At 47.1% G+C, this 25,279-nt stretch overlaps 1 protein-coding gene across 1 annotated transcript in view; it reads left to right on the top strand.

The window, feature by feature from the left end:
- Positions 1 to 25,279, top strand: part of PLXNA4 (plexin A4) — a 398,700-nt gene that overhangs the window by 34,463 nt on the left and 338,958 nt on the right. The window lies entirely within an intron of this gene.

Below are 25,279 nucleotides of genomic sequence, written 5' to 3'. Positions count from 1 at the left end.
TAGGACCCATTTCTTAGATTTAGTAGGAAGATTGATATGAGAGAATAGCTGAGAGGCTACAATATGGTAGGCAATTCGCTGAGCACATTATATGCAACATCTCATCTAATCTTCGCATCCAGCCACCCAAAGAAGTAGGTTTCATTTTTATTAACCATTTTATGGATGGTGGGATTGTTGTTAGTCCCACCTTATGGACACAAAGATTCAAGGTCATGCAGACAGCTGGATTATAAGTTTGGCTAGTGGTTCTCAAACGTTAGCATGCTTCACAATCTCCCAGAGTGCTTAGAAAAATCCAGATAGCTGAGGCCCACCTCCCTGATTCAGTAGGTTTGGGATGAGCCTGAGGATTACAATTTTAACAGGTTCCCAGGACCCCTGGTGCTGTTGCTCTGAGGTCATGTTTTGAGAAGCAGAGACTCGAGTCTCCTAATGTAAAAGATCCAGGAATTTGCAATATATTGTAAGCTTTAGGAAGGCAGGTGGGGAGTATGCACCCCTCTCCCCACTGCCCCTTGCACACACATCAAAGGATTTTGTATGTTCTGTGTGGCCTTGGACAGGGCGCAATCCCAGGGGCAGGGGGCAACGTTTCACTTGAGTTGTATCTTCACTGTCAATCTGTTGAGGCTCTTCTCCTGGGATGGATAAGTAGGTCCCAAGAAGGCACTAATAAGGTTTTTAAGCCTGATAGTAGGTGAAGGGAGAGTAAGGTGGATGGATGATGGGGTGTCTGTGGCCACAGGAAGGTAGGCAAGGGCTGGGAGCTTGGTAAATCATATAAGGTGTGTGTTATTATAGGGTTAGTGACTTGTACTCAGGAGATTTAATTATTTCTAATGTGTTTGTGTTTTCTATGGCTATCAGATTTTTATTCTCCTCCCCTGTCAATGTCAACTTGTGCAAAGACGAAATAAGGACCGAGATGTATTTCCTGCATGTAGGCCATAGGGTGTTAGGAACGGACTGTCATCTCCCTGTGTCTGGTCCTGATGGTGGCAGCGGGCACCAAAGCAAGGGAACTGCAGAGAGGCAAGCATGGGGCAGGGCAGCTGCAACAGAATCTGGGCTTGCTTGGTCCAGCTCCCCTCCCCACCAGGAGGTCCTTCCAGTAATAGCCTCATAACCACCACTCACAGTTATTGATTGCTCACTGTGTGCCAGAGCTTATGCTGAGCTCTTTATAATAGTTGTGGGGGATGAGTCCTATTTTTAACTCCATCCTATAGGTAAAATTATTAAGTTCGGAGATTCACAAGTTTGTTCAGGCTCATGCAATGAGCTACTGGCAGAGCCAAACCTGGGACCCATGCCTGCAACCCTTTCACACCACTGCTCAGATAAAGCCTTGGTGCTTGCTTTGTCTGAATTAGGGGAGGGCTTTGACTCATTGCAGGGACACTTCAGTTCCACTCACCCTGCCCAGAAGAAGGTACTACCTAAGGCGTGTGAGCTGCTGATGCCCCAGACTTCAAGCCAGCCTCTGCCCAAGACCTCGCCCTTAAACCTGAGCTGATCACACAGACTTACAGGCTGAGTGTCTGCCTTTGGGAGCGGCAGGGCCCCTCTCGTCTCTTGTGGGGCTGCTGTGGGGATGGCTCCTGGAGCAAAGGCAGAGGTGGTGTCCTCTACCCACAGCTGCGCAGGGGCTGTCACAGGGGCCTCAGCTCCTGCTGCCACCTGATGTGTGCAAGCCTTGCACATGTGTGCACGTGTCTCCTTCTCTGTGGCCACACTGGGAGAGCTAGAGGAGGGGAAGCTAAGAGAGGACGACTATGTGATGTCTCTTCTAGAAGGAATTGAAATGCATGCTGGTCCAGGTCAGGGTGGGATCAGCGATGTTCTGCCTCCCACCGAGGCTGGCTTCTGTGCTGGGGGATTTTCCCCTCTGCTGGTTTGATAAATGACCCAGCCTGGTGTCCAGGCCGAGCATGCGGGTCGCAGCCCCCATGGCCCATGCAATTCCCTATGAAATTGACAGCAGAAGTTACTGGCTTGAAGAAGGGCTTGATCCAGATAAAGACTTTCTTTTATTTTTCCAGCTCCCATTCTTACCAGAGGATTCCTGTCATTGTGGGTTTGACACCTCACTCTCTGGGGCCTTTGGCCTCATGACTCTCTCTGTGCCTCCCCCCGCCCCCTTTTCCTGTGCAGCACGAGCTATAGATGGTGTTGGAGTGAAGGCCCCCTGCCCTCTGCTGAGGTACATGACCCTCATCCTGGGATTCCCTGCAGTCCTGTTTCAGGATGTCTGTCCCAGCGAAAAGGAATCGCAGCTAAAACCCTTAAAAATGAGCATAACGTTTTTGTACTTTGGTGCTGAAAATGACCTCATTCAGAGCAATGAAGTCAAAAGGGCTGGCTTGATCATTTTTGGCCAAAAAGAACCACTCAGTCTTATCCCTGGATTAATAATTACCATCAGAGCTCCCTCATTGAGGATCAAAATGACCTCTACTTACAGGCCGGATTGCTGTCCCTTGGAGTAATCCAGCAAACGCACTCTCTCCTCCAGGTGGCAGCCCCCAAGGTCCACTCACCCATTCCCTGCCCTTCAGGACTTTCTGGTCCTCTTTAGCTGCCTGGTTTCATTTCCATCCCTTTCATCAGCCTCAGGCCCCAGAGTCAGGTCACCTTTGGAGTCCTCCCTTACAAAAAGAGGAGCCTGAGGCTCAGAGTGGGAGCTCAGTAGTTCATCCTCAACAAATACTCCTTTTTCATGAAATACTCTTCTCATGACTATCTCTTTCCCCCCTGACCTCTCGCGTTTAGGACCTTGGACTCGTCAAAGTCAGCCGTCACTATAAGGCTTCTCCTCATTGGATGGCTGATGAGGGGCTGCTGGATGACACAGCTCCTGGGGCTGGCTCTGGGTTCCAGCCTTCCAGCCTCTCTCTGCAGCTGCCTCTTGGTTGGGTCCTCTGGACTGACTTGCCACAGTCTGGCTGCCTAATTAGTCTCCAGGTGTCTGGAGCCCCGGTGGAGCGGCCTATATCGAGCAGGCTTACTGTGGGGAGGAGGCTGGCTGTGCTGAGGAGAGGCGGGGCCGGGGAGCTAAGGAGGCCTTTTCCAGTAAGCTTTTCCTCTTCTGCTCCATCACTCCCGGTTCCACTTGTTGAGGTGTGTGCAGAGGGGAAGGTAGGAGCAGAGGGTAGCTTAGTCCTTCCCTCTGAAATCTGCAGCTGCTCTCCAGGCTTGGACCATCAGACAGGATTGGGATGAAAGGGTAAGGATCCATCTCTCCTAGGGAACAAAAAGAGGAAAGGCGGAGCTTACCTGGGAGAGCAATGTGACACAAGAATGATGGCAATAAAAGTGGCTAACACTGATGTCACAGCTGCCTGAGTCCCATGCTGTTCCAAGTACTGGCACTCTTATCTCACTGAGTCTTCAATAAAGCTTAAAGCAGCATGTGCATTTTACACAACAGGGGTCAAGATGTAGAGAACTTGTCTAAGGTCACAAGACAGATGCAAGGTCGCCTCCAAATTTGGCCCTCACAGTTGCTATGATACGTGACCACTGGCTGGTCTTAGCCATGAGATGGTCTTCACCAAGAATTGGATTTTGACATTCTGAGAGTGTGACCTCACTCCTTGTTCTCCTGCTGAGGCCTACCAGCCAGAGTATAGTCCCTTCTGGCCTCGGCCAGCCGAGGGCAGCCCTCGGCCAGGTACAGGAATGGTTTGCAATGTTTTGGGTGTGTGTTTGCCTCCATTAGGCAATATCTCAAGGGAAGTCAGTGCTGGTGGGAGGTTCATCATTAATGATGGTGAATATCATCTAAGTGTTAGTCTTCCTAATCATTTTGAATTTTTTGTTTGAGAAGAGAGTGATTTCTGGTCTGGTTCGTTGGTCCTGTGCTTATAAAGTAGAGAATGAAGAAGTTGCTAAGAGCAGAAGGATTACATTTTTACTTTAAAAAAAATCAATTACTAGTGCTTTTTACATTATTTATATTATTTTCTATGTATACTCTCCTTATAGGAATCCTTTAAAGGAATCCTGATCATTTCTTTTTCCAGCTCCTATTGGATGCTTCCACTGTGCTCAGTACTGTGCATACCTTCACCTCAGTAAGAAGCATACCTTCACCTCAGCTGGGCTTATTTAGCAGCAAATGGCCTCAGGTATAAGCCCAATAGCAAAGGCAGAGTGGGAAGTGGAGTTCTGATGTTTGCACACCTTGCTCTGGAAATCCAGGGGAGGAAAGCGAGTCCTTTGGGTTGGAGGAGAGGAGGCATTTGTGATGAGGCACACGGAGTGCCTCAGTCATTTCTTACCGCAACCTAGAAGGCAGGTCCTGCTCTCATCCCTATGTATGGTTGAGGAAACTGGGGCCTAAAGGAAATTAATGATTTGTCCAAGGTCAAATTTGTAAGTGGAGAGTTAAGGAATGAAAGAGGGAGGGGAAGGGACTCAGGCAAAAGGAACAAACTTGGTGAAGGCATAAAAGCAGGAAAGGACAGGACATGTACGGGCAATGGAGAGGAAATGATGGAAGCTGGATGGCAGAGTGTGAATATAAGGCTAAGTCTGCCCTTCATTCTGTAGGCAGTAGGGAGCCACTGGAGAGACTTGAGTAGCAGAGTGTCATGATTAGAGCAGATAAATGGTTTGGAAGGAGGAGAATCAGGAGATGTGTGGAGCATTAAGAGGTGACTGTAACAGAACAGGTGAGAGATAATGCAGTGGAGTCTTTCTGCTCTGGGCAACACAGGTGAGAAAATTTCCTTTCAAGAGATAATGTCCTTTTATTTTGATAAGAGGCAACTGCTTTTCTAAGAATGAGGGAAAAGTGGTCCATATTCCAACTCTTTCCAACTCCATCCACATACTTGTGACTAGTTATTTCTGCTCCATCCTTTTTCTGTCTCCTTATGATTTTTTTTGACATGAATGTCTGTTATTTTTTAGATTACTCTGACCCCATTTATTGGCATGAACAAAACATTTTTTCTGTCTTCAGACAGTAATTGACTTTGGGGGAGGTGGTAGGTGAGTGCAGAGTTGGTGTATAGAGACATCTAGATCCTTGGGTAGTGAAAAGAGCACCAGCACAGGTTCTAGGTCCATTAGTAACTCCCTTAGTGGTTCAAGGATTTGGGATCTCTGATTTTGAGTTTCTGTACCTGCAAGTTGGAGATAATGCTGCTTATGCTAGTGAGAAAAATGAGATAGTTTTAAGAAATATGGGAGTCTGTATATCAGTGGTTCTCCCAGTGTGTTTCCCCAGGCCAGCAGCACCAGTGTGCCCCGGGCACTGGCTAGGAATGCACATTCCTGAGCCCTGTCCCAGACCCACTGAATCAGGAAGCTGGGCTGGGCTCTCCTGGCCATTCTGTGGTGCAGGGTCAGGTTTGAGAATCACTGCTGCTCATCATCGCATGTAAGTGTTCAGGCTCTTATCTGAACTCTCCATTAAGTTCAGATTCTGTTACTGGGGTTCTCGAATCTCAGTGTCTGCCCAGTTCCCTGGAGGCCTTGTTTGTAGGTTCTGGGTGGGGCCCAAGAATTTGCATTTCTAACAAGCTCCCAGGTGTGAACCCCTGCTTTGTTATACACTAGCATTGTGGCCTTGGGCAGGCTCTAGCTCTCTCTGTGACTCCTTCCCTCATCTGTACAGTGAGGATCATAATCGTATCTACCTTATAGGCTGATATGAAAAATAAATGAGGTAGTTCATTAGAGTACATAGTGCATTACACCTCAATCAACATTCTTCTTGTTAATGAGTTTGTTACTCACTTTACGAATACAGAAGGTCATTGTGAAAGTTGATGGCAGAAGACTGCTGTGGGTCTATTTTAAAAATATTTTTTTTTTTATTGTGGCAAAATATGTAAAACAAAGTTTCCCATTTCAAGTGTACAACTCAGTGGCATTCATTCTATTCATCGTTGTGCAACCATCACCACCATCCACCTGCAGAACTTTGTCATCTTCTCCTGTCCCATCAGCAAGAACTCCCCACTCTCCCACCCACTAGGTTCTAGTAACCTTTAATCTGCTTTCTATCTCTCTCAAGTTGCTTTTTCTAGACATTTTGTATGAGTGGAATCATACAATATTTATTCTCTTGTATCTGTCTTCTTTCACTTAGCATGTTTTTAAGGTTCATCCATAATTGTAACATATATCAAAACTTCATTCCTTTTTATCTCTGAATAATATTCTATTGTATGGATCTACTATATTTTCTTACCCACTCATCTGTTGATAGTCACTTTTTGGCTCTTGACCATTTGCTAAAATGAACTTTTTAGTCACTTTTTGGCTCTTGAACATTTGCTAAAATTAACGTTGGCAATATCTATTTGAGTCCCTGTTTCAGTTCTTTGGGTATATAACTAGGAGTGCAGTTGCAAGCGTGTATGGTAATTCGACGTATAGATTTTTGAGAAACCACCCACCTGTTTCCACAGAAGCTGCACCATTTCACATTCTCATCAGCAATATTTGAGTGTTCAAGCTTCTCCACATCCTTGACAACGCTTGCTACTTTTTATCTGATTACAGCCATCCTGGTTCGTGTGAACTGGTATCTCACTGTGGCTCTCATTTTCATTTCCTTCGTGACATCTTTTCATGTGGTTATTGGTTATTTGTATATCTTCTTTGAAGAAATGTCTCATCAAGTCATTTGCCCATTAAAAATTTATAATTGTTAGAAGTATTAAAAAGTGCCCCCTTTTTAACTGGGTTGTTAGTCTTTGTTGTTGCGTTGTAGGACTTCTTTATATATTTCAAATATTAGACCTTTATTGGATTTGTGATTTGCAAATATTTTCTCCCATTTTATAGATTGTATTTTTCAGTTTATTTTTAAAAAATAGTTTTATTGAGGTATAATTGATATACAGAAACTGCATATTTAAAGTACACATAGAAGTAAATGAGTTTTGAGATATGTAAACACCTGTGAAACCATCATAATTAGGATAATTAACACACCCATCAGCCCTAAAGTTTCCTCACAATCTTTTGCAATTCCTCCTTCCTCTCTCTCTATTAGTCTGTTACTAATAATGCTCTAGATATCCTGTGGTTGACACTAAGCATCATGGGAGGATACCAAGCTGGGAATCAGAAGACCAGACTCTGGGTTCCCCGGCTCTGTGGTCAGTGAGTGCTGATTTTCTTCAGCCTCCCACCTCTCCGTTTGCTTCCTCACGCACACATGACAGGGCTCGGCTCTCAGCTGTGCCCACCCCCTCTGCCTGCATATTAGAATAAATCTCTTAGGAAGGAAGTGATTATTGCTTTTTTTTAAAAGCAGCATTTTGTTAATTATTTTATAATTAGTTCTTAATAATTATTGCTTTTTAAAGGATACTAATGTTTATCCCACATCCTTCGAAAGAGACTTTCTGTGGGCGGGATCCTGAGATCTGCGCTTTTTAAAAAGTTCCCCTGGTGATTCTGATGAACAGTCAGATGCGATGATTTCCAGCTCAGCCTTCTTCTACAAAGTCCCATGGTTTATCACTTTGTAGTTTTCGTATTGATCTTAGTTTATTCTCTCAAAAACATTAGGAGATAGGTAAGAAAAGTATAGCTTTTTAAAAGACAGGGACACAAAAGTATGGAGTGAATAAGGGACTTGAGCAGATAGATCTAAAGCAGAGAGGGCACAGGAGAGTTGCTTGTGTTTCCATTATTCCCTTTCGTTGCTGTTAAACAAGGTGACACCAACACCCAACAGACAGTACCAATGGTTTCCAAGGTAGGGTCTCCAGGGGTGGGGTTAATATGGACCAGGGTTAGTCTAATTCACTTTAGTTCCCTAGGATTTGTTTTGAATAATTACTGCTTTTTCAAGGATATTAATATCTACCCCACATCCTTTGAATGAGAACTTCTGTGGGAGGGAACCTGGGATCTGTTTAAAGTAAAACGACACCTTATTCATTGTAGTAGAGTCTGCTCCTATCTAGTGAATGAAAGAATGGTGGTTACTCTTCCAGACCCCCTTCTTGGTATCATGGTATCATGGTATACACCATGGAACCCAAGAACAATATGAACAGCAAGTCAATGATCATCTCACATGAGAGGACCACAGGCTGGTGGCTGCAGGACTGGGTCCTTCAGTGACTCAACAACATCAGTCTGCCCCAGGCACCTGCTTCTCCCTGCTCAGCTTTGGTAGCATAGCTAATATTCTTCCTCATGGTGAGGAGAAGTCTTTGCCAGTGGACGGCACAGTGAGTGGTGGACATGTAAGGAAGCGGGTGTTTCTTCACCCAAAATCCCCAGCAGGCCTCCCGTTTAGTTCAGCTGGTCAGGTTTGAGTCCTAGGGCAGTTCTGCGAGTGTCCCCACCACCTCCTGCGTGGTTCAGGATTCAGGTTTAGGGTCCAGGCTCTGGAGGAGGCCGCATGCAAATGAAAGAGACTAGAAAATATTAATTTGGAAATATTGGGGGCCAGATGGGAGCCCAGCTCAAGAGGGAGGACTCCACCCCACTCTGGCCTTGCTATCCCTTTTATTAGATTATGGATACACCCATAACCCTTAAGTAGGCAATTCCAATCATAGCCAATCAGCAAGGATTTATATAAAACGAAAAGGTGGAAGTTGCTTTAGCTACCTTTGTCCCAACTAGGCAGTGGGTGCTTGCCTCTGACCTTTCTGAGCTTCAAGGTTGACCAGCCTTCTGGGTTCCTTGTCCACACCTCTCTGCTAGTGAAAGCAATGGGTGGCCCTCAACACAGTTCTGATACTTATCACTGGCAGGGGAAAGAAACCATCATGACTGGTTTAATCCAATTGCAATTAACCACTGGGGCTCAAAATCACCTGCTTATTCCAATCATGACAAAACCCCTCCTGAGGTGAGGCCCCGTATGGAGGGTAAACTGCTGAATAAAGTTGGGGCATACCAGCAAGAAACAATGAATGGAGTTGGCAGCCTCATGGGGGAGCATGGGATCAGGACCAGGACGCTGGTGTTTTGAGAACCCAGTCATCCGAGCCACGGAGAAGCCCAATGACGGTCTGCTGTCCCTCCTCAGAGAATGTTCCCTGTGAACCACATTCTCATTCCAGCAGCCACCACAGCTTTCCCACTCTCCCCTAGCGGCTACTCGATTCACAGCAATTCAGTGGTTCTCACTGATTTGCGCTCTACTCCACGCCGACCACCCCGAGCTGGTTAACAGCTCTTCATTCAGTCGGCTTAGATTACAGCCTTCTTGAGTTACATCCTCATCTGGAGGAAGAAACTCTGTCACCCTGAGTGGGCTTCAGTTCCCTGCTCTCTCAGCAGTGACGTGGGAACACCGTGCCCCCTAAGGTGGCTTCTGCAGATAACCAGTGCTTCCGTGCGGATGTCTTGATCGTTACTAAATTAACTCTCAGAAGGTCACCTTATCTCCTGGTGCCAGGGCTCCTTCCCATAGCCTCTGTGTGCAGACTCCATCAGCCGCCTCCCAGGGCTGCTGGAAGCCCCTGCGCAGCTCAGGGCAGGTGAGCGCCTGGGAGGAGGCTGAATCCGGACCCCAGCAATATGCTGCAGGTGGAATGAGGGTTTGGTTTGGTGTGGTTGGTGTGGATTCAGGAGGGAATACAGGTTATTGGTCGGTTGCCTCATTGATCTTCACAGGCTGAGCACTGCGCCTCATTGATTTTTTCACTGCTGACTGAGTTTTGCTCATCTGTTCACTTAGAGATTGCTTCATTTCTTTTCAATTCATTTTTCTGTGCCGTTTGACACTTCCCCACATTGTATTGCCCTTACTTGCGATAGATCTGATCACCTCTTTCCCAGAACAATCTTTGTGGCTTTGGGAAAAGCCCCTTTTTCACCCCTCCGAGTCTCAGTTTCCTTCTCTGCTAAGGCTTGATGAGAAGTCCCGCCTCAAGCACCTGGACACTGGGGGAACATTTGGGAGAAGAGCTGCTGGGAGGTGGCCGCTGATTTTCTCAATGAGAGAACTCTGGCCTCACCCTGACTTGGCAAGGGAGGAAAAGCCTCCTCTTGAGGAAGGGCCCTGAACTTTGCAACCTCGACTCTTACCCAGAGCCCTGGATGTCTCCTGCCAGTCACCGTGGCTTCAGCCATGCTGGTTCCCAAGGATGGGCTGCATCTTCCTTGTGCTCTAAGCCCAAGCCTGGATTTACAACTGTCCATTACTATCTAATAGCACAGCGGAGACAAGGCTGAGCATTTCCACAGGACTTTGCTGGGATCCTGGGGGCAATAAAAGGGAAATAAATAGAGAGTTACTATAACAAGTCACTGTGGCTTCCAAGTTATGGTTTATTTGGCTTCATCAGTATGAAGTCCCGGTTTAACTCCTGTTGTGCTGCTATGCAACATGTTCAGTTTTGATTCCAAGCCAGACCTTATGGACCCCTTAAAGTTTGGGCATAAAGACTGTGATGGGAGCTAGCTGAGAGGTGGGCCATTAGTCCTAGGAACCTGTTTGGGGTGCCACCTCTGACGTGACTGGACACCGTGAATGTTCACCCCTTCATCAGCATAGCCTTACCCCATAGGCCAGGGCTGAAGAGTCATTTTACCCAAATAAAACAGCAGCCCCCATAGGGCACCAGCAGCACCTGTGCTATAGGTAGGGAAGCAGAGATGTATCTGGGCAAGATGCTTTGAGGTAGAAACACTCTTTGCATGTGAGGATGGTGAGGGTTTTGAGCCTGGGAATGAGCTAGGAATGGATGAAACAGAAACCCATACTTTGCTCAGATAGACTTATTTTATGTGTTTCCTTTCCCTATATTTATTCTGTTGTGCTGTTGGATTTCAGAAAATCATAGAGAAAATTGCAGCCTCTTTCAACTGTGCTAAGAGGAGCCAGGAGAAGGGAGTTGTAACAGGTGTGCAGCCTTCCGCCAGAAGGTTGAGAGGCGATGTCCTGTGGGCCATAGAGATGGTGGACATCAGGTTTCACATGAGGGGGCCTTTAGCAGAAAGGGGAACTCATGGGGGTCAGAGTCCCTGCCACTGGTTCTAGCTGCTGCTCCTCACCTAAAGACTTTTCTTCTAGACCTAAATCTTGGAAGCTTTCTTTCAATACGTGAAGCATTCTATCCATCTATTTGATAGAATTTTAAAAAGAAAACAGTGAGAACACAGGTGTAAAAGTTTTGTGTGGAATGGAAGCCAGCTTACCAACAACTCCCAAAGTGTGTGCCATGGAAGTGTTCCTGGGGACATTTATTGGTATTAAGCAATAGCAATAAAAAGGCTCCTTAGTCAGACACATCTGAGAAGCTCTGGTTAATAAGCCTTCACCAGGCATCTCATAAACAACCTCTCAGGACCTTTAATAGGCTAATGTGACTTGGTGTTTCCCAAACTTGCTTAATCAGGAACCCTTTAGGGAAGAGCTATGGGAGAGATTAAAGTTCTTCCTGGGGACATCCTATATAATAAAAGCCTAATATGCAAATCAACCCAATGGCAGAATGACCAGAGGAACTGGTCACTATGATGCGAACTAACTACCAGGGGTCAGATGCTCAATGCAGGAGCTTCCCCAAGCCCACAGGTCAGCCAAGGTGGGTGCCAGTGAGACCCCCCTTGTCGCCCCACTGGTCACCCCACAGATTGGCCCTGATCACTGGCCAGGCCTACGGACCCTACCCATGCACGAATTTCATGCACTGAGCCTCTAGTATTATTATAACTGTGTGGACCTGGAGATGCTGGCTTTTATTCAGTGCGCTTCAACAGTCATTTGTCCTCATTACCCCATTTTGTCATTTCTTCCCCTTCTCACCAGTGTGCTTGAAATGGCACCTGTGAGCAAGAATTTAAAGTCCAGAAGTTTCTTTCGGGGGTGATCATCTATATTTCTTTATTAAAAATGGTCTTACTTTACATGCTACATCATGGGTGAACCTTGAAGGCATACTAAGTGAAATAAGCCTGACACACAAGCACAAGTTCCGTGTGATTCCATTTATGTGGGATTCCTAAAATAGTCAAATTCATAGGGACAGAGTGTAGAATGGTGGGCATGGGGAGAGATGTTCAGGGAGTTATTGTTTAAGGGACACAGGGTTTCAGTTGGGAAGATGAAAAGGTTCTGGAGATGTGGTGATGGCTGTACAACATAGTAACTGTACTTAATGCCAACAAACTATACTTAAAAGTTGTTAAAATGATAAATTCTATGTTATGTACATTTTACCACAATTAAAAAAAATTAACAATAAAGATCTTGTCTTTCATCTGAGTTCTCTTGGTCTCAATCCAATTTCTTTCAGACTCTGGCCTGCAGAGTCTGAGCAACTGGGTGCCCAGGCTGCTCTTCAAAGCCCAATGAAGAGAGGCTTCTTGTTAGTATGTGACGAATGCTGAGCCCTTGCCATGTTCACTCCTTTAATATTATTAATTTTGGTTGGAAACTTAGGAAGTTTATAGCTCAACCTGTCTTTCATAAGCATTTGCAATTTCCCTTTAGTAAAATTGAAGTTTTGGTAGAATAGTTCCTCTTTCACACAAAAAAATAAGTGTAAAATGCTAGGTCCCTAAGTAGAACATTTTTGTGGTATCACCTTCTTTTAGCTGTGGTCCCTGGTGCAACCTCTGCATCGAGGAAGGAACTGTCACAGCAGAGGCCCCGATGGCTCTGGAGCTTTCTGCAGGCCAAGGTTCAGATCTTAACCTCCTTTCAGATTAGTTACTGGAATCAGTTTCTCATCTAGAAAATAAGGATAGTGTTGGACCCTCTTTGGAGCATTTAAATGAGATGCCCTATGCAGACCTCATAGCTGGGTCCTCAGTAAGCCATTTCCCTCCATGATTCCCTTTAGGGCCAATCTGGGTGGGGCTGGCTCTGCCAACAACCTTGCCCTTGATGTCTCAAACAGAACTCCTGACTTCTTTGCTCCCCTTTCCTGCTCCTCCCCAGTCTTCCACATGTCAGTATAATGGCATAACTATCCACCCAGGGGCTCCAGGCAAAAGTGAGGAGGGACTATGGATTACCCTCTTGTGCTCCCTCTCATTTCTATAGTCACCAGCAATGTCTTCTCTGTTTTTGCTTCTGGTATCTGATCCAGGTCACCACCACCCTTCAGTGACTTCCTGCAGATCTCCTTTCCATCCACAAACTTTTCTCCACCCAGCAGCCAGACTGACTATGTCACCCCTTGCTTAAAGCCTTTTTGTGGTCAGTTTGGTGTGGCTTACTGGTTGAGCGTTGACCCATGCACCAGGTTTGATTCAGAGTGCTGGTAAGACAGCCTGGCATCGATGCTGGGGGCTGAGGTTGGCTCACTGAGGACCATGCTGTGTTGCTGCTGTACAGTAATGGGTGCTTTGGAGAATGGCGTCTGAGGCTCTTCATTCTGTGCTTCCCTTGTGAAATGGTTTCCTGCTCCTTGCTTTGTGTGTTGTTGGCATAAATGCAGGAGTAGGGTGAAGTCTAAGGAGTGGTGGGCAGAGGCAAAGGAGCTGAGAAATGGTAATGTAAGAATCATTACCAGAAACTGCCTGTCTCATACGTCATTGGATTTATTTTTGTTTGCCCAGCAGGTGGGTGAGGAAGTATGAATTGGTGTCACAGGTCCCCACTACTGGGGACCCAGAGCCTTAAAGCATATGGGAATAAGAAGGTCCAAGAACAACCTCCTTAGGAGGAATGCATATTATACTAACGTTATGTGATCACTACTAAATATTTTTAAAAGTCAGTGTTGTCATGGTGATGGAGATTATTTCCAAACTTTGAGATAGAGAACCCACTATTGTGCTCCCTCCATGCACATTTCCAGGTAGTAGTGCCGGGCCCCCAAAACTTTGTTTTAGTCATTCTGAGCATTTTTTTTTCTTTTAGGGAGTGAATATAGCTCTCTATTCGGCTTCCGGCTGCAGCGGAGATTGCTGCCAAGATATGCAGCATGCAACTGAAATATGTTTTGTATTTTATGGACTTTGGCTCATCATGGAATTAAGTAGCACTAATTACATGAATATAGAGCAGCAAGGCAGAAACTGTTCACTTCCTCATTTGCCCTGAAATTGACAAGGAAAGAGAGGCGATAGAGGAAAAGGAGAGCCTCCCACTGGACATTAGGTAGCAGAAATGCTGCCATTTGGCCCAAATGTGCCCCAAATCGCCTGCTACCTCATGTGTTCTGGGATTACTGGCTTCTTTGCTTGAAGACTCTTTGGGTTGGGAGTTGGGTGGCTGGGCTTTGAGAAGCAGGTCAACCCAGATGGGGACAGCAATGGTAGGGGTGGAGCGAGGAGGCATTTCCAGCTGCGGGGTAACTGGGAGAGATACCAAAGCCCAGGATTTGAGAGCAGTGGGCCCTCAGCTGGGTTCCCCCAGCACCCTGCATTTAACATCATTTCCAAACTATTGCCTTCTATTTTTCCAGTTAGAAAAGTCTTGTTAGTGATTTCACACCAGCCTGAGGAAGGGGATTTTTTATTTCTTCTTTTGCTAAGGATAGGAAATGAAATGGGCCAGAACACCTTATCATGGGGTGTAAGTGAAGCGTTTTGTGGGTGAGGAAGCTTCAGGGCATGGAGACCTCTTGCTGACTTTTCAGTCACCTGTCACTTGTAGAGGTCCCCTGAGGCTGGAAGAAGTAAAGACACCCCCTGAACTTACCAGGATTTGGCTCAGTAAATTGGGCCACCACCTGAGCAGACAACGTGTGCTCCATGTCAGCCGTCCTTATTAGGAGAGAGAAAGTGGGGTCAGGAGTCTGACTGAGCCCACACAACACATGAGCACCATGTTCTCTGAGGGTGGCTCTCCCACCCACCCAACAATGTAGCTGTAGGCCACTAAGAAGCCATTTTAAGCAGAGATGCAGGGTCTCAAGAGAAACCTCAACACCAGTCCTTTGTTTTCCAGTAAACATCACCCCCGGGGGCGAGTGTCAGAGTCATCACCATTCCGTGGTTCTGCAGCCAAAGCTACCTGGGAGCTCTCCCCACATCAGGGACGGCCTGTTTTCTGTGGAGCCTGGAACACTGCACTCTCTCATCTCCTAGACTTAACCCAAAACAAACTCAGTCATCTCTCCTCCCTCCTCACCCTATTTCTAGTAACGCTGTTTTATAGATGGGGAAACTGAGGCATCAGGAAAGAAGGGCAGCTTCTTTGTAGGACTGTGGCCTTAGGTAATCATCCCTGACACCTGTAGCATCCTCACCACAGTGACTCAGAGAGAGGAGGCTTTTACAGGTGCCTTTGGTTGACACGTCAATAGTTGTGAGCTAAGACCTCCCAACCTCCTCCTCTGTGAAAGGAGAGGAGAGGACTTGTTTGGGTGGTGCCCACGTGACTTATGCCAGGCCAAGATGGGGGAGTGTGGGAGCTGGTGTCTGGGAGAGCTGCAGGGCCTCTACTCAGGGCAGTTCCCTCCGGTGGGGCTGCATGGAGCCATGCCTGTCCCAGTGGGTGCCAGACCAAGCACTTCTCTGCCCCATGGTCTCAGGGCACCAAAAGTTTTAGCAAATGTGTCCTTTGCCCCATTCAGTGCTGTCCCTCCATTTCTGCACACCCAGAAGCCAGTGGGGTTCCTTGGATAGGACATTCCTTGGGGGTTGGGCCAAGGGCTGGGGCGGGAGAGAGTGACCACATTGACGCCAAGTCCAGCTGGGACATCTGACCCCAAATTCAGAGCTGGCCTGTTTCTTTAAATGAGACGCTGGAAAGAAGTTTGTGACCCTGTCCTCCCAGCCCAGGCTGCTATTGAGAGTGCTGTGTTTTTAAAGCCTCACAGCCAGCCTTGTAGTGAAGAGAGTCATTGCTTAGCGACTCCCCTACCCAGAGCCCAGCGCCGGGAATATAAAGGGCCGCCGTGGTGTAATAATAGAGTTCCATCCTGGGCTGCCTGGGCTCGCTGAGGCTCAGGCTCAGCTCTGCTGGGAACTGCAGACTTGGCCAGGGAAAGGTGGTTCTGCACCCTGGGGGGCGGCCCTCAAGGCCAGGGACAGGGAGGCCTGGGGGAGGGGACACCAAAGATGGGGCCTCAGGGGTCCAGTGAAGGCCTAATCTCTGAATGGGGCTACTCACAGACTCACCCTCCTGCAGGCTGCTTCCAAAGGCTCTGTCCATGGTAATAGCATTTCCCCAGCCCCGGTTAATAAACTGGGAAGTGAGGATTAAGAGCTCTGAGTAGCTGAGCTTGGTGCTAAGTTTCCCAGGGACCAGGCTGGTTGCCTGGTGCACCCAGACTCTCAGTCTGACCCCCCCTCTTCCCCATCCTTTATGCCCTTTGCCAACCCTATGCTCAACCACCAGTGCCACTGTTCTCGTGCTCAAAAGACAGTAGTAGAGGCAAAAGGACAGTGAGCGGACTGGAGGGATCGAGTCCCTCTCCCACGGTGCCCCAGCTGTGGTTGCATTCTGGTTCTCTGCTGGGTGATGGCCAAGCTGACCCCGAGTCCCCCATCTGCACGTGAGATTGTCCAGCGATAACTCTGTGACCTCCTCTTGGGAGGACAGTTGCTGTGACTTGGTTTCCCCCACTGGCAGTAATGGTGTGTTGTGCTGTGACACCCACACCCTTTTATGAATGTGGCACTCATTTCTGAGACAGTGACAGCAAGTCCTGGCAGGTGAAGCATGGGGCAGAGCGGCATGCCCATCGTGGGCTTCAAACTGCCGCCACTCCCACAACTGGACCATAGATGCTACATGTAAATATAGTTCTCCTGAAAAAGAAATAAAAAGATAATTCATGGCTCCCACTGCTAGAAAGCAAGAGTTTAAAATAAGAAGAGCAGACAGGAAAAAATACCGTTATTTAATGATATTCTAAATTTACAAATTACACATTGGAGTACATCTAAAAAGACATTTGTCCATTTTGCTAATTTAGATCAAGGAATGCCTAGTATCTCTTGGATGAAACAGAAATGTGACCTGTGCTATGTCACCACCCCTCACTGTCTGCAGATGCACACAGGTAGTTCCTCTCTAGGTCTGACCCTTGGGAAGGGCTACTGAGGAATATGAAGGTTTCTCTGCCCAGTAGATCCTGGCATGGTTGTCCCCCACCTCTCTGGATTTGGTGACCTTCAGTCTGGCATTGGAAACAAGGAGGGGGCTGTTGATACCTAAAGGGGACTTTCCCTCTGGGGAGCCTGATGTACCGGATGTAGGCCCCAGGTGCCCAGCATCAGGACCAGGTCCTGGCTCTGACCAGCAGCGTATTTCTATCTGTGCTGGTTAGGGTGGTGCCAACTGCTGTCTGTCACACACCAATCTGCTGGTTCAGAGCCTTGTCCCAGTGATGGCTTACTTCTTGCCTGCTGTGGATGTCCCCGGTTGGTGGGTGGGCCCTTTTATCTTGAGGCCTCACCACCCCATAGGGCTTCAGAATCCTCTCCACCCAGCCAGTGAAAGGACCTTTAGAGAAGACACACCCAAGTTCGTACCTGTTTGGATGTGGAGGTGTCATACCTATTTGGGTGTGGAGGTGTCACTGTGATGCTCTCTCACTATTCACATGGTCATACCTGGAGAGTGTGGAAATGTAGACTGTAGCTAGTGGCCAGCTCTTACAGAGAACTTCACACCCACGGCTGCATGGATGGGGAAGCACACATTTTTTATGGATACGGAGCTTCCTGCCCTTGTGACTCCCTGGTATGAGATGAAATTGCCTATAGTGCAGCACTGTGGGGAAATGAGGGAAATGACAAGGCTCCTGGTCTCTAGGAGGGACTGGCAGTTGGAGCTCAGCAGAGCTTTCAGTGACTGAAGGTAACCTCAGAGGGCACAGTGGAGGGCCCTTGATCAGACCCTCAGTCTCTGGAGGGCAGGGAACTCTTCTTTGAGTTGGAGTGTCTGTACCTTTGCACCACCTCAGAAATTGGCGGGTTGAAATAATGCATGCTGACTTGCAGCAGCTGTCCTCTGCGTTGTCTATTTCCCTCAATGCAATTTTGTCTTCAGGCCCAGCTTCTTCTCCTCAACAGGCCTGCGCCGATTTCCTGTGCTGGTTCCTGGAGTCTAATTTGTGGATTCAAGGTGACTTGTTATGAAATTCCAGCTGGTGGACCACTGCTCTCATTGCAAATCATGTATGAAATATGTTGTTTCTGTGAAGCATTCGGAAATATGCTTTACCTGGACAAAAATTGAGTGTTTTAAGTACTTCTAAGACCTGGATTTGAGCAGGGTAAAGCTAGCATTGAAGTTTGGTCCCGTTTGAGCTAAGTGGCCCAGAACCAATATTTAATTTGTACTTCAGCTAGGTGATCCCAGCTGCCATCTCATATACTCTGCTGTGGAGTAGTCATTCATCATTCATTCACTCATTGTTCATTTATTTATATTTATTTCTATGTTCCCGAACATCTATTACATACTTCCTGTGTATCAGGCACTGGCTTGGGAATGGAGAGAATAGTGGTAAAAAAAAAATACATAATTTCTGACCTCCAGGATCTTATGGGACAGCATTAATGTGCAAATGCAACAGAGTTTGTAAAAGGTAGACTCTGGTGGACACTGGTTCCCGCACTAACACATAGTTAGGCCATCCTAGACCTCTGCCAGGGTCAGAGACCTCATTTGAAGGATGAGTCCCTAGATGAGGGGAGTGGGGTTGGGGTGGGGGTAAGTCACATGTGCAGTAGACATAGAGGCACGAATAGATGAAGAACATCCCAGGGGACCTGCCAGCACAGCCCACAAGGCAAATTCTGGGCAGACAGGGGAACATTGTTTTGGTTATGAAAGGTAGTATACACACCCAAAACACACACCGAAAGCTCACCTGGAATAAAGCCTCACTATTTACAAAATTCTAATTTATCTCTGCGAGCAGTGGGACTTGGAGATCTCCTTGGCATGCTTACCTCTTCCGTGAAAAATAATCTATTAGAGAGAGTGTGGTGAGAGACACTACTCTTTTGGCTAAATGGCTGGATTTTTATGGGTTAGGATTCTTTCATTAGCAGGTGTCAGAAAACCGAATCCACGCGAGCTTATGCAATGAGGGAAATTTGGCTCATGTCACTGGAAAGTATAAGCATAGAGCTGGCTTCAGTGCACATGATCTAGACATCTATATGACATCACCGGGACTGGGACCCAGTAAGCTCTGTCCTCTGGCTCAGCTCTGTGCTCCTCAGTGTGTTAGCTTCATTTTTTTTCAGGCTCCTGTCCCCACATCCCACCTCCGTGGTTACAAGATGGTGCTTGTATTTTTCAGGCCCAACTTCTCCAAAGTTTCATCCAATGGAAGAGCTGGGTCTTTTCCTCAGCTCCCATCCGAAGTCTTATTGCCTCACAGAGATTCTGATTTGTCCAGGGACCTTCCCTATTTCCTCGAAAATAAGACAGTGACTTATATTAATTTTTTCTCCCAAAGTTGTGCTAGGTCTTATTTTCAGGGGATGTCTTATCTTTCCATGCGCTAGGTCTTATTTTCGGAGGATGTCTTATTTTCGGGGAAACATGGTATGCCTGAACCAATCAGTGTGCCAGCCCGACTCCTGCTGTGCTGATTGGTGTGGGCCCAGGTCATGTGTACACACATGGAGAAAGGATAGAGTTAATAAGAGCTTTTAGGTTGAGGGAGTGTGAAGGGGTGGATAAATGTCTGGTAGCAAAAAACAAAAGATGTCCACTATCTTTAACAGTGTTTTTTAAATTATTTTTTAATCATAAATCAGGTTTCTCTGGAGAAACAGAAATGATGCACACACACAGTGGGGTTGGAGGAGAGAGAGATATTTTAAGGAATTTATTCATGCAATTATGGAGGCTCCAAGTTCAAAGTCTGCAAGGTGGGCCTGTGGACTGGACACTCAGAGGGAGAGCTCATGTTGTAGTTCAAGTCCAAGGCTGTCTGCAGGAAGAATCCCCTTTTGCTCTGGGGAGGCCAGGCTTTGTTCTGTTCAATCTTCAATTGATTTGATGCCACTCACTGGCATTAAAGGGGGGGGTCCGCTTCACCAGTGCCCACAGTTTAAATGTTAACCTCATTCAAAACATTGTTATAGAGACATCCAGAATAATGTTTGACCACATATCTGGACACCATGGCTCAGCCAAGTTGACACATAAAATTAACCAACACAATGACCCACAGAAAGAAATACATATATGTCATATTCAGTATGTTACATATACACGGATGGCTGAGACAAAACTATCACTAAATTATGCTTGTCTTCAAGGACATGCTGTTATTTCTCTCTTCTATTTTATTTCAGTTAAAAAGCATGTGTGGCCCTTCAATTGGTTTCTGCATTTGTCATGGGTTGCAGAGATGTTTTTTTTTTTTTTTTAAATATCTTAGAATATGCTTTCCTAGCATTCAATTGCTCCATAGCAAATGTCCTGAGGGTTAGCACTCTGTCCACTGGATCAGAGAAAGCGCTGTGGACCAGTAAGGGAGACTTGGAGAGCTTCCAAAGTCCCAACATGATTGTGTGTGATCTCAGCCAGGACTTGTACCTGTTCATGCCTCAGTTTCCTTATCTGTAAAGCAGGTATACTTAGGAATACCTCTTCAACCTACACCTGCCGTGAACAATACAATCAGAACACCATAATGTCTATGAAAACTCCTTGTAAACTCCAAAGTAATTTTGTGAGGTGATTGCCAGTTTAAAATACTCTGTCATCACTTTCTTCTCTACCATCAGGAATCCGAGAGGATGGTGCTATTTCATGAAAATTAGTTTTGAGCTCTTCAAAACCTGCCACATAAAACAAAGACAGCTCCAATTTCTTTAATCAGAATGATGATCAGCTTCTAAAAATGAATCCATCTTCCCTGAGATCATGCAGAATTAAAATCTGATTTCAAAGAAGGGAAAATTGGAGTGTGTTTGGGTTTGATTCAGAGCCATTGAGCTCTGCTGCTTTCTTACCACTTTCCCACGCTCCCTGATTCGGGGAGTCCTTTGGGGGCAATCTGGAGATGACTTGGTCCCATTGCTTGTCTTTAAGAACCAGGGTTGGACTGAATGCCACCTCCAAGACTTTGTTTGAAAATCAGCTAATTGGGAACTGGAGAGAGTGAGCTGGTGGGCAGGGTTGAGGGTTTCCTAGGGCAGGTCACCACTGACAAGGATTGGTGTCCTGGAGTGGAAACCACCTGGAAGCCCCAGCTTTGGTGAGATGGAGCAGCCTACTGGGGCCTGGGCCTGGTCGTTCTGCTAAGGGGCCTGGAGCTGGGTCGGGAGGACAACTCGCAGGCTGGGTCATCCACATTGGGGACTCCAAGGAGGCAGGCTGGAGTCCCCTAGCCTGTTTCCTTCTCTTCTATGCCTCTGCTGTTTGTTTCCTAATCAGTCCCTTTTGTGGTGTATCAGACCAGCGGCTGCTTATTCCTAGCACACATTATTGTTTTCTGCGGGTCCCCCACCTTCTCAGGTGCAGTGATTTCAGCATCAGATGAGGGCGGTGAGTGTTTGAGATGCAGAACTGTGTCTCATTTCAGTGCCTAATAGAAGATGGAGAATGAGCCCTGGCACCTTTCTGCTCAGTAAATTCATAATTACAGGCTTCCTTGTCTCGCCTCTCACCAACCAGAGAACTGCAGATTGGCTTGTGGGTCTGTGCGCGGGTACAGTAAGGAGGGGCGTGGCAGACACACTTTCTAGGGGGCTTGGCAGTTTCTGATACAGGGACTATGAAAGTCCTCTCTGAGGGTTGGTGTTGAGCCCTGACCTGCACCTGCTCCAGCTCCGGAACGAGGGCTCCTGAACCTGCTGTGATTTGGTTGTCGGCAGCGATGTTCTGAGAGCCATCAGAGCAGATGGCACCCAAAGGGCTGGCTCCTCCAAAGGCCAGGGAGCAGATGCCAAAGTGGGTTCAGATAAAGTTAGGAGAGAAGCCATGGGTCAGGGGAGGAGCACTGAACGGGGGTCCAGGGACCTGAGCCCACCCCACCTTGACCTCACTATGCGACCTCTGGCAAGTCATTCATTTCTCTGGATCTCAACTCCCTTGTCTCTAAGATCAGGGATTGGGGATTATTAAACTGGATTATCTTTTTCAGATCAAAAACTAGATTTCTCTCTGATGCTTGGATCTGTGCAGGCAATTTGATATGAACCATCCGGACTCCTCAGCATTCTCATTGAGATGGTACATAGGTACCATTTCACTATCATAATCCTAATCCCTTTACTGTTATTTAAATCTCATCAACAACAATGATCATTTATTCAGCACTTATGTATGCCAGGTGTTTCCCATCATTGGTGCTTTTAGAGGTAAACAGCAGGACTCACCTGATTGGTGTTACCTGCCAGGTTCTGCCCTGTGGGTCCCAGGAGCTTTCCTTTTCACCTACAGAGCCGCCAGGGAGGTACTCCTGGCTGATGTCCTGGATTTCTGTGTTTGGGGATTTATCTGAAATAAAACAGGCTTCCAAGTACTCAGTATGCTGGGCTCTGGAATTGTGTGTTGCTAAAAAGACGCAGTGATACAAACCTGGGTTTGAATTCAAACTCTGTCACTTATTAGCCATATGCCTTGGCAGAGCTGAAGGTTCCTCATCTGAGAAGCAGGTAAAATAGTCGACCCCAGTGAAGAGCTGTGATGCTAAAGAAGGTAAGGTAGTCCCTGTGCCAGCATTTGCATGGAGCCTGGGGTGTGGCAAATGATCCACAGGCAGTGACATTCTTCCTTGCTTCCAGCCTCTCTTTCTGCCAGTCCTCGGCCTTCCACTGTGTGCCAGGTGCTGGTCTGGGGCTATGGGCACACTCATGAGCAAAGCAGGCCCTCCTTGCCTCAGGGAGCTCACAGCTCTCAGCTCCAAACTCGGTTCCTTCTGCAGAGACTACATGGAGAGGAGTGTGGAGTCTCCTTTCGGGGGCCTTTGCTCTTTCCTTTAACTGTCTTTACTTAATACCATGCATCAGCCTCAGCCTTGCAGGGATTCCCTACAAAGCTCGTAGCTCTCTCTTTCTAGCCCTGTTTCTATCTGATTCTCAGGAATCGGGTTCTCTAGACAGACCCTTCCTGGAATACATCCTGTTTGATATGCTATGCTGGCCCCTCCCCAGGGAGGCCTTTCCCTTCTAGCTCTGCCAAGTCCTTTCCAAGTTCATGGCTCAGCCCAAATGTCATCCTCTCCCCAAGGCCTCCTACAGGCTTCTCCATGCTCCCTCACTCCATGTTAGAAGTCACTTTTTTTAAAAATATATTTTATTGATTTTGTACAGAGAGGAAGGGAGAGAGATAGAAAGCCAGAAACATCGATGAGAGAGAGTCATCGATCAGCTGCCTCTTGCACACCCCCTACTGGGGATATGCCCGCAACCAAGGTACATGCCCTTGACCGGAATCGAACCCGGGTCCCTTCAGTCCCCAAGCCGACGTTCTATCCATTGAGCCAAACCGGTCTCGGCAGAAGTCACTTTCTTCATGCAAACAGCCGAAGCACTCTGTGGTCTATCACTTAGCTCTTCACCGTCTGAGTAATTCCGGTGCCTGGTCCAGCCTCAGTCATCCTTGGATTCCATGGTGTCTGGCATGTCTCACAGTGCCCTGAGCGAGCATTTTCCACATGGAGAGGATGAATGAAGGTCCTCAACATGCAGGATTGTTGTCAGTTGTGGGGTACACCATCTGCCAGAGTCCTCCTCTGATACTTCTCTGGGAAGACTTATGTTTTCATTGGAAGTTGAACTAACAATGTCAAACCTGCCTTCTTTCTTCTCTCGGTTTTCATCTAACCTCATGGTCTTTCTTTGCTGGAGGGGTTTCTGTTGCTCAACAGTTACCTCTTTCTGTGACTTTATTTTTGACATGTTTGGGTGTGAACAACACAAAGGCCGCAAGCTGAGACACCCCCTACATACGATGTAGGCCATTCCTGCCCTGATTTCTCCCCAACTATAAGCAATATGAAGCTGTCCTCTGGGCTCACATGCAGAAAGTATCTCAGGTAGGCATCAACGAGAGCAGTAGGATGGACAGCTGTTTTGTCCCAGGAGGAGTTATTTATTTAAATCCAGCACGACCACTTAAAGTGTCTGTTCACTCGCTTCAGTGAAAACCTTTCAAAGGAGGGCCCACTGTGGGAGGCAGCCAAGATTTGCCTCATTAAAAGGACATTGTCTCATTTTTGATTCTTATATTTCCATTAGGACATGATCTCACTCATCTATGGGAAATGGTGAACAACATAGACTGATGAGCAAGAACAGACCCAGAAATAAGGAACCATGGGTCAGACTGTTGGACCTCAGAGGAAGGGTGGGGATAAAAGGGAGAGATCAACCATAGGACTTATGTGCAAACATATGAGCCTAACCAGTAGTCAAGGACAATAGGGGGTGGGGGCATGAGTAGGGGTGGTGGTGGATTGGAATGGATGGTTGAGGACAAATATGTGATACCTTAATCAATAAAGAAATAATTTTTTTAAAAAAAGGATATTGAGGCTCAGAGCCGGACAATGTATCCAGAGGACCTGGCTATTGCCACAATGAGAAGAGTTTGGGCTTATGCACCATCCATCCAGCAGGTTGTGGGGGAGGGACACAGCAGCAGCTTCCCTTGCAGCAGGTGCAGACCTGGAGGGCCAGGTGGCAATGGGCAGTGTTGTTAAAACTATGGTGCTGTGTATAAACAGGAACCGGGGACATCCCCATCTGTGTCTGGCTAACCTGAGCTGGTTTGGTAGTGAAGATGAGAATCTGCCATGGACTTGTACAGCCAGGTTTGGATCTACCTCTACCACTTTTAGCTTCACCAGTTACGTAACTTTCCCAAGCTATAAAGTGGGAATAATGATATCACTGACTTCAGAGGTCTCCAAGTCAGGGTCCTGGCAAGAAATAGTACATGCAAACTCACTTGCTCATAAAAAGATTAATACAGGGGTTCTTGGCAAAAGTGTGGATCTTAAGAGGCAGGACAGTGGTAGGGGTGGAAATAGTGAGGTCCCTATAGGATAAACAGGGGTGGGCAGCAGGTGGTTCTCTGAACTTGGAGATAGAGAGTCTGGGTTGAGAGACTGACCAGGGCACTGTGTGTGACCTGTGGACAAGGGTCACAGCAAGTGCCTGCAGCCCACCTCTGCTCCTCCTATCCTCTCCCCCTTCCTCCAATCTTCTGCCCTGCTCCCCGCTGGCTGCACCTCGCCAGCTCAAGGGCAAGGAGACCATGGATGCAGATCCATGCAGATCAGCCTTCCGGATGCAGAGAACTGGGGAGAGAGGATCTGGAGGGACAGCACCAAGAGTTTTGTTAAGTTGAAGTTGAAGATTAAGATTTGACTCTGGAAGGTGCTGGACAGTTATGGTACAGTCAGACACTTGGCAGTCAATGGCTGTTCATCATTATCATCACTATTATCATTGT

Source organism: Pipistrellus kuhlii, unplaced genomic scaffold (assembly GCF_014108245.1).
Source record: "Pipistrellus kuhlii isolate mPipKuh1 unplaced genomic scaffold, mPipKuh1.p scaffold_m20_p_10, whole genome shotgun sequence".
Lineage (NCBI taxonomy): Eukaryota > Metazoa > Chordata > Mammalia > Chiroptera > Vespertilionidae > Pipistrellus > Pipistrellus kuhlii.
Note: the sequence above shows the minus strand (reverse complement) of the source record. Positions and strands in the feature narration are given on the sequence as shown.